The following is a 10,226-nucleotide window of genomic DNA, read 5'->3' as shown; positions in this document are numbered from 1 at the left end:
TATTTTTGTTTATTGACATTGATATTTCTATTGACATTGATATATTTCCTAATATATCTTGGATATATTTGTGTATGCTAAATCACTAGTAGTCCTTTTAATTCAGTCTATTCTGCAGTTAATTCTAGCCATGAAATTCTTAATACAATTATATTTTTCATTTCTGAAATTTCCATTTCTGTAGTTTACATTCTATGCAAAAATTGTTTCTCTTATTTTTTATTTATATGAACATAATAAATATAGTTATTTTTAAGTTGCTAGGTGATAACTCCATTATTCAGATTCTGTGGATCTGCTTCTATGTTCTATTATTTCTCTTAAGTTTTGGTTACATTATCTTGCTTAATTATATGCTTAGTTATCTTTTTGTTTTCATTACTAAATCCTAATTCCTGCATATCAAAAAAAAATATAGAGATAACTTGAGGCTTAGGGTGATGTTATTTTCCACCAGAGAAAATTTGTTTATTTTTGACAGGTGGCTAAGGGCATTTGTCATCAAAGTTTACTTTAATTCAAATAGGGCTTTAAATCATTTGAGACTAGTTTCTGTTTTGTTCAGCCTTATTCCCAAGCCTCAGAGATTTGCCAGTCCTTCCCCACTTGGCAGGTTCTGGGCTTGAATTTCTTTCCATCTAGCCTTATGTGTCTGTTAAGGTCTCTGCTCAGCTTCTCTGTCAACTCTTTGTTCTGGAAATACAGGCAGCCATAAGGGAAACTAGACTCAAACATAGATTGATTACTCTGTGTGTTTATCTTCTTGTGAATTTTTACTTCATAACTCATTACTTTCTTATTGTATTTCCTATGAATTCAAACATATTACAACATGATGTCTACATTTATTAGTTGTTTTAAGCTGGAGAAATGATCTGAACTATCTAGCTTACCAGTGTCAGAATTCCTTTCCACTAATTTTGAAAAATTCAATGTGTGTGTGTATGTGTGTGCATTATTTCAAAATATTTTATTTAGCTTTCATATCTAGCTGGTAATTTTTGGTAATAATTTGTTCATTGTTCACATATCTTGATTTTTTTTCTCTCTTTTAAACATTTCATTGTTATTCTACATTCTGTAATTAATACGTTCAGAACTCTAAAAGCCTAGGGGTTTAAACTTGTGGGTTGTTTCTGCTCACCGTCCTAAATAGTTGAGTATTTTTTCATGTGTTTAGTAATTTTTTTTAAATTTTGGGGTCATATTTTGTTGAACTTCTTCTGTGGACGTCTTGAGGGCCTAACATGGGGGTGCTTTCCTCCAGAAAAAACTGGTACTTGCTCCTGGTGGGTACTCTTGGATGCGACTGAGTTGATACCGCTGAAATATAATATTTCAGCTTCAAGTTTCTCTGGATGAATGGATAGTATATATTTGAAATTGCGACCTGAATGATAGCGGATCGATGGAACCAATTCTTAGGAGAAACTATCAGTGTGTGTGTGCACCCGCGCACGCGTTCATGCATGTGTGCTCATTCATGTGTGTTCCACCTAGAGTTCTAATGAAGACACACAGGTTTCTGATAGGTTTCTATTGCTAACATGCAGATGTTTTTAAAATGTCTTTTTAGTAGTGCTGTAGCACCATTGAGGTCCCAAATTAATGAAGTCTATATCTCATGGGTCTTTACTGGGTTGTAGCTTTGAGTACATATCCTAGATGTGTCAGGTAAAGAAAAAATACATCAAGTACATCCAAGAACAGGCGAAATAGCATATTAATAGAGAAGTAAAATAATTCCTTAAGCCAGATATAATACAGAGGTCAGGCAGGTAATGCAAAGGCTTGAAGTTGCTAAAAGTAAGATAATAAGAAGTGGTAGACGCATTGTCCGAAAGATTAAAATTTCAGTTTAAAAAAGAAGATGGCCAGGAAAACATCTCCTACAAGTATTTGACTCAGAAACTACTAGTTTTTGACCTCTGGTGGCACTCAACCCATACCTTGATAATATACTTTAAGTAGGCTCTTAAATATGTGCTAGTATTTCCTAATATACTGTGACGGCATTCAATTTGAGATCTATATGTGATCTGTAATGGTCTGGCTTGCTTAGGCTCATGTTTTTAAAACCCTATGCCTGGTATAGGCTTTGTTCTACATTTCTTTTTTCAAGATGAGAAACATCTTTAGCATACATTAAAAATAATGGTCATGGAGCAAGGATTTCCTAATCATAGTAAATTGAAGGAGTTTGGATAAAGGATCAATTCCATAAATTAGGGATTCTAGAGGCTAAAATTAGCAGTATTCATGATTTAGAGAACAAAAGTTACTATTAAAACATTGTGCATAAAATGCTTCCACCACTAATCCATATTATATGATGATGAGAGAAATGAGGTGAAATAGAAGATTAATGAAAAAATCAATGGTAATTTCTGTCTTCTTACTAAATAAGAGTCGATTTGTATCATCACTATTAGCATCTAAGTATAAATGGGAATAAGATCAGGTCTAGAGGGAAAAGTTGTGTTGAATTTTATGGCTCAATGTAGGCAAAATGTAGTGCTTAATTCTACAGCTTTCCACTTATGTTGTGACCACACACTATTTTTTCCATCTCCGAACTAGATATTCAGTAAATTCTTTCTATATATCAAGAAAAAAATGCTGCAGAAATATATTTCTTATTTAATTTCTACTATTCTTTTAAATGGTAGTTTGCAGAATGCATCTGGGTGTACAGCTAATGACCCATGAGCAATAAGCAACTGTTTAAGTAAAATGCACTATGAAAAAGCTTTTACCAAACAGCATTTTAATATTTTAAATAGATTTTCCATTGCAGGCTCTTTGTAACTGGATTAGTTCTCTGATGTGTTCTGACAGAGCTGTGGTTAGGGATACTCCATTAACTTTGTCTGTCATCTTATTTTCCCTAGTATCCAGCCGAACACCCTTATATTTCATAATTTGTATTGCTATCAGTGCTGATTTGTAAATGTGCAAATTATAATTAACAGTGGCTACTACTTCTATTAAATATTAAATCATTCTTGCAGCTTATATTTTCCACAGCAGATGGAGCCCTGTGGTATGCAAATAGACTTTCCTTACATTGTCAGCAATTTTTAACCTATATTTTAAAGTATAAATTTTTTTCTGTTTGTTTTATGTTTTCTATAGCATTTAGGTTAATATTTATTTACTGCAGATTTTCTTTCTACCAATAAGAATTTCATGGACTATTACATCCCAGCACTTTGGTTTTGTTTCCCTTCATTACTAGCTCCTTAATCTTCTAGCTTGCTTGTAAGTATGAGAGCTTGTTATTTGTACTGATACTGCAGTATTGCATAAGAAGCATTTAGTTATATTTTAATATGTACAGCAGAAGCAGAAATGTTGGGTGCACCATCGTAGGTTTTAATTTGAAATCCAATCTATGTGCACATTTTTCCCCCAGAATAAGCAAACGCATTTAAGGTTTTATATTGTGTCTTAAACATTCTATTAAATGTCATCAGCCGATTCAGGAAAATGTATTGCAAAAATATTAGAGAAGTATAAAATGTGTAAATGTAATAGATGCTTGGGACATGGAGAGGAATGTAAAAGTCCAGCATTTATCAGGTAACCATAAACCACTAAGAAACATTGATAGAAAGTAACATTCTTATGATATATAGTATCTTAAGCATGAACTCTTATTTCTGGTATTTATTGCAGTGCTGTTGTATTAAAAAACACTAATCCAGAATTATTGCAACTTTTCCTAACTGTGGATTCCTAGAGTATGAATATTTTGGTTGCGGAGCAAGTTCTAACTTTCTTAACAATGAAAGGATATATACTCTCTAAACCGGCTGGAATCAGAAGGTTGTTTCCTTGACAGGTTTTTAATGGCAAGTTAAGTCTGCCAGGGAAACCATAGAACTCAAAGGCATTAACTGACAAATTAAGCAAAGAGTAATGAAAACTTGGATGTGTTTGAATCATCATTCATTGAACTGTAATTGCCTTAGCAGCAGAAAATTAAATTGTAACAAGTAAGGGTCTTGACATTTCCCGCAATTTCTTAAAAAAAAAAAAAAGTTTTGCATGCCATGGAGGATAAACAGCAGTCACATGAAATACTGGATGTGAGTCTTTTTAATTAATTAATTTTATTTATTTATTTTTTGGAATCAACCACTCAGTAAGACACACAAGGTTATTATAACAGTCTGCTTTTTGGATTCTTTAACTTTGAAAATTTTGGTTTGTATTAGGTAATATAATTATAAATAGGGTCATGTTCAAGGTACAGGGCCTGTTGGTTTATGGAAACAAGTAGAAATGACTTGCCAATTATATGATCTTCCTCCTCCACTTTCTGGGGGAGGAAGAGAGATCAGGAATATGCAGGATAATTTTTTTTTTATTTTTGCCTTTATGGGTGTCATTCAGAGGTCTAGTTAAAAGCATATTCATTCATTTTTGACTGGCCAAAGAAAGTAATGTCCCAAGCAGCACGTTTTTCTTGCAAGAAAAGGAATATCTTTGTTGTTGTTGTTTTTAAGTGGTATGAATACTAGAGAGCATACAGGATACTCAGAAAGAAAAGCCTGCAGATATCCTATAGGAGTCAAAACAGAGACTACACAAGGCTTTATAAAACAACGTTTTAGATTAATTGAAAGTTATAGTTATGGAACCCATAAGAACAGCCTGACCAACCTCTCTGTGAACTGTAGAGATTTTGAATTTCCCAGAAGATAATGCTTCAGCTTTGGGTGGGAAGCTGTGATGAATGTTTGAGTGGGAAAATATGTGTCTGAGTTAGAGCATCTGCTTTCATTACTTAGTTTTCAAGAGGACATTGCGAGTCAAGGAAATGAGTGGGTTTTATCCTGGAAAAGATCCAGGGGAAACTAGATCTCCTGAAGACAAAGGAAGAGCAGATTTCGGTGGCTCCAATTTTGGGAGTGGTGGGCAAGACTGAGTGGGGTGAGGACTTACCATGTGGGTCAGTGGCGAGCTCTGCTCATTGGGGAGCAGTGTCCTCCCTCAGCATCGTGGGGCCTTGTTCAGGGTTAACTCATTTTAAAACCTCCCATTGAAATCTTCCAAAACAAAGTGCCCTAAGAGAATGCCTTTGCCTCAGGAAGCCGTGCTTAACAGGGATCTCCTGAAGAGAAGACCTCCACAGTACATTCGTAAAAGCCTGGATGAAGGAGTCTAATGGGAACATGGAGAACAAAAAGGAACTGGACTCGGGTGTGCAATTGCAGATTCGAAGTTTAAGGAAGAATCTCCATAAAGAGAGTAATTCTCAAGGTCAAGTAATTTCATTAACGATTCATAAGCCATCTATGTTCCGAGGGGATTTGTATACTATTCAAATAGTCTGTATATTTCTATAGCTTGAAAAAATAAAATAAGACTTAGTGCAATAGTGACAGATACAGCATGTGTTCATATCCATATAAAAATCCGTCACAGCAATGGAGACAGGCTATTTTTTATTCCTTCTTCATTTGGGGGCAAAGGTTAAGGATGGAGGCTGGGCTGGAGTGGAAAAAGAGGAGGAAGTGGGATATTTCTGGATGAACCAGATAAAAGGCTGCTTTGTTTTGTTTGAATGCCTATGGCAGACTTGGGGGACCGCATACTATCAGTAACTTCTCATATTTGCTAAAGCCAGTGTCCTTTCTGGACATCACTTCCTTTCCTGTGTATCTTTGTATCTTTAGCCAGTAATACCTACACAACCAGGTTAAGGTCTCCTGGTTTCCTATGAAAACTCCAATACTTAAGATCCGTTATTATGGCCACCATTAGGCTAAAGTATAAAGTGGACCAAGTGGAATTCACAGTTCATTCCAATTTTGTTGGATCCTTCTTTCTGATAAGACTTTCCCCTCACACCCTTCAAGGAGCCCAGTTACAGCTGTCCTCCCCTGGCCTACCTCACCCTTCAACCATCCTCTTCTTGTCCTCATCTAAGTATATAATTTCTGTGGCTCATGCCCTCAGTACCTTGTTAGGTTTATTTAATCTTGTCTGGTAAATTAAGTAAGATGCTATTAGCTGATAAGGGTCTTTGGATAACTTTTGCCTTTTGGTTGAAATTTTATTTACATGGGCTAAGAGACCCTGTGCTAAGACCAGTAGGACAGGAGCATCCTTTGTTTCTCTTCCAATTGCCAGTTTAACTACTTTGACTATGAGGAGCTTTGGCCTTCTACTTTAAGTCCTGAGATTGTGGAAGGCCCCCAAACCAGAGCCTTCTTTATAAAAAAAAAAAAAAGTTAAATAAGCATAGCATATCCTCCAAAATAATGGTTGTCCAGTATCTGTGAACTTACACAAACCTAGTATTAGGCTCAATAGAAAGTAAATAATAAATCTAAATAAAATTACCCTGTAGGCATCTAGCTTTGCAAAAAATGTGAATTCTCCTTGACCTCTTCGTATTCCTCATGTTCCATTTGAATTTTTTATGGACTCTGCTTTTGAAGACTGAATGTATTTGTTATAGATACACATGTTCTCTGGAAAGCTTGACTTGAGAGAAACTCCATGCAAAGAGCTTTGTTTCTGTGGGATGCATGATCNGCATATTTATATTTATTTATATAAATAATATAATATTTATAATATATGATACATATAAATATATAAATACAAATATAAATATATATAAATATTAAAATATATATATAATGTTAGATTTTATTTATTTACTTATTAGAGAGAGCGCACTTGTTAGACCACAGGGAGGAGCAGAAGGGAAGGGAGGGGGGAGGGGGAGGGAGAGAGATAAGCAGACTGTGCGCTGAGTGCAGAGCCCAATGGAGCGCTTGATCCCAGGACCCTGAGATCATGACCTGAGTGGAAACCAAAAGTCAGACGCTTAACTGACTGAGCCACCCAGGCACCCCAACACTATCTAAATTTTGAGGATTTGCAATGTGCATTAGTGTAGTAAAGACTCTTAGAAGTCCTGTAGTGAAAAAGCCTGTTTGAATTTGTTTAACTCAACATTTCCTAAAGGCATATTCTTTTGTGCACAATATCTGGGAGACTAGTTTTCTAATTAATACAATTGTGGAAGATAGGGCAGGGCATGATGCTATGGACATCTACTTGTACTCTAGTTATTTTAGTAGAAAATGTTTTGGTAGAAGAGTATATAAGCAGCAACAGTAAACACACCCATTCATTTTCAACTCATTCATTTATTCATTAAGGATTTACTAAATCCATACAAACAATACTAAACCAGGAGTTGGGGATTTTCCCTAACAACAAACAAACAAAACAAAACAAACCCAAAAAACAACAAAAAATAATCTATGTTGGGAGACACTAAGAAAATAAAAAAAAATAAAATTCTTGATTGAACTTATGTGACTGAATCCATGATCAGTGGTGAGAAGATGTCTTATAGTGGTTGAATCTCAACTTCTTAGAGTTTGCAGGGAGTACTGGATGCTAATAACTACTGCCTTATCTAAGCCACATTTTATGCAGACATCCAGACTCAGTAAAGAACATCTAAGCAAAAAAGGTCCCTTCAGTGACCTTTCATTCTGTTAAAGTTTTGGGCTGGGAGTGGTATTTCCTTTCTCTGATATTGGGAAGAGAGCATAGGTCTTTGATTCAGAGGACTTCAGTTTGAATCCTGCCTTTATCTTTCATAGCCCCGTGGTTGGCTACATCCCTAAAATTGCCAAGGCAGAGACACTGAGGATCCAGTTATTAATATCTTCCTGGACTGAATCTAGGAGGATCCTAAAGGGATCTAATGAAAATAGTTCTGTCCTTCATAGAATGTGAAAGTCTGTACGATGTTCGGTATTGTTTCTGTTATTCTTGCTTTTATTATTCTCCATCTAATCAAAATAACCAATTTGCAAGGCATTGTCTTAAATATGTTCCATTTATTTTCTCCCTAAATCTTTACAACAACCCTAAGTGTTAGATACTGTACTTGTTTCATTTTGCAGATGACGCTTCCAGAATTTCAATAACAGGTTTAAGTAAAATATGTACAGATTTTTAGTGTTAGATCTGTGCCATGTTTAGCAACTTTGGACTTTTTTTTAATTCAACTGATAATAGCACCTACCATGGTCTGTGTATGGTTTCAAGTGCTATGTGTACAGTAGTCAATAAAATGGACTAAAATTTCTGTACTTGTGGAATTTAAGTCCTAGTGAGGAAGAAAAACAATAAACATAATATCTATACAGAATGTTAAAAAGTCATGAGTGCTATGGAGGAAAAATAGAGTAGGATAAGGGGTAATCGAGGGTGTGGGGGAGGGGATGCAATAACTTTAAATAGGTAGGACAGGGTTGCCTGTCAAGATGGTGGCCATTGTGCAAAGATTTGAAGGAGTTGAGGGAATGAGTCGTGGATATCGAAAGAATGTTCTGGTTAGAGGGGACAGATAGTGCAAAAGTCCTGAGGTGTGAATATGTTGAATATGTTTGAGGAACAGTGTGTCCACTGAAACTGGATTAAAGTGAGCAAGGGGGAGGGTAAGAAATTGATCAGAGAGGTCAGATCACACAGGGCTTGTGGACCACTGCCAGGGCTCTGGCTTGAACTCTTCATAGAATGGGAGATAGGGAAGAATTGGGAGCAGAGGAGGGACATGATCTGATGTATATTTTGAAAGGATTTCTTTGGCCATTTTGTTGAGAATACACTGTAGGGGTTAATGGTGGAAGCAGGGAAATAAAAAACTGCTCATTCCAGGTACAGAATGAAGTGAATTAGAACGTGCTTCCAAATCTCATTTGGTGTACATTAAACTCAGTTCATTTTCCATATAGCAAAATGAGTAAGCTGGGGAGGCCTGTTTGAACACCTATTTATCTTGGCCAAATACTTTCTTCTAGCATCTTGAAGTCATTTATTTGGCCATGTTGGTGCTATAACCAAAATGAGTTTTTCTATAATAGTGACATAAATCCTTGACTTCCAATAGAAGGTTGGATTAAATAGGATTTTTTTGGGGGGTGGTGGTGGGTGGGTGGTATATTCCAACTACTTCTTATCAAAACCAGTGTAATTTTCAGTATAGACTAGGTAGTGGTTTTAAACATCATCTATCCAGATTCCATCTGATGGTAGAGTATAGGATTAATAGTGAATTATCATTAGAAGCCCATATTCTACCATGCAGAATTAGGATCAGAACCATGATCTTTTGAAAACAAATCATGGAGTATTGACACAATGGGAATTTGAATTCATTTTTAGTAACCATTGATATTATCCAATTCCTAGCCCTCAGATCCATACAACAGAGCCTAGATGGGGAATTTGATGCTGTTATTCTTATGGAACTGATAGAACTGGAAATCACATAAACTGTAGTAAGCTCATTTATTGATATTTGAGTAACTTTATGGACCATGCTTGGGTTAATGATAGGGCAGAAATGCCATTAAAGCAGAATACTATTAGTTAATCCACTGGTGACATGCATTAGTGATACTTGAAAAATTGTACAGTGGTGAGGACTTTTGTAGTTCTAGCTCATCCCCCTATTAAGATTTGTAGGTGTTTTTTTACATGAACTTAATTTTCTCCCTTCATCCTCAGTGGATGACTCAGATCCCTTTAACCTACCAGGAGACACCCTCGAGAAGGCTTTCTGTTAATGAAACATGACTGCTGTGTTTTCTTACAAAATGCAGCACTGTTGCTTTAGAATTACAAGTCTACTATGTGACCAAGAAGCATCCTCCATTGAGATACAGATTGCACAGTTTATTGGAAATGTGAATCATACTTCCTTTATTTACTATAAGGTTCACGATGGGGAGTAGACTGTTCAAGAAAGTATTGGATTAATCTGAGTCCCTTCCCCTTCATATCTGATTTATCTTTTGCTGAGAATTGATCAGTGCCTTCATGGAAGATATGCTCCGGAAATGACAGTCAGTTACCTGTTAGAAATATCTTCGGTGCTCACCTTGACAGCACGTATACTAAAAAATTGGAATGGTATGGAAGAGATTAGCATGGCCCCTGTGAAAACAAATTCATGAAGCATTCCATATTTTTATGCTAAACTTATGGTGTAATAGTTACAAATAGCAAATCTTTAAGTTGTACACCTTAAAATACAAGGTTACGTGTCAATTATATCTCAGTAAACCTGGAAAGAAGAGAAATATTTGTGTTTAGAGGTTGGAGGGAGGGCCAAAGGGTCAGATAAGGCCATCCCATCTTTTGAGACTCTGGTCAGGAATTTAGCAAGAAATTGAACATGC

The 10,226-nt window shown here is 35.8% G+C and overlaps 1 pseudogene; it reads left to right on the top strand.

The window, feature by feature from the left end:
* Positions 1-9,917: 9,917 nt before the first annotated feature.
* LOC117801276 lies at positions 9,918-10,017 on the top strand (annotated as a pseudogene).
* The last annotated feature ends 209 nt before the right edge of the window (positions 10,018-10,226 follow it).

The sequence above is a fragment of the Ailuropoda melanoleuca genome, chromosome 2, assembly GCF_002007445.2.
Source record: "Ailuropoda melanoleuca isolate Jingjing chromosome 2, ASM200744v2, whole genome shotgun sequence".
NCBI lineage: Eukaryota > Metazoa > Chordata > Mammalia > Carnivora > Ursidae > Ailuropoda > Ailuropoda melanoleuca.
The sequence above is the reverse complement of the archived record's forward strand: the minus strand, read 5'-3'. Positions and strand labels throughout refer to the sequence as shown.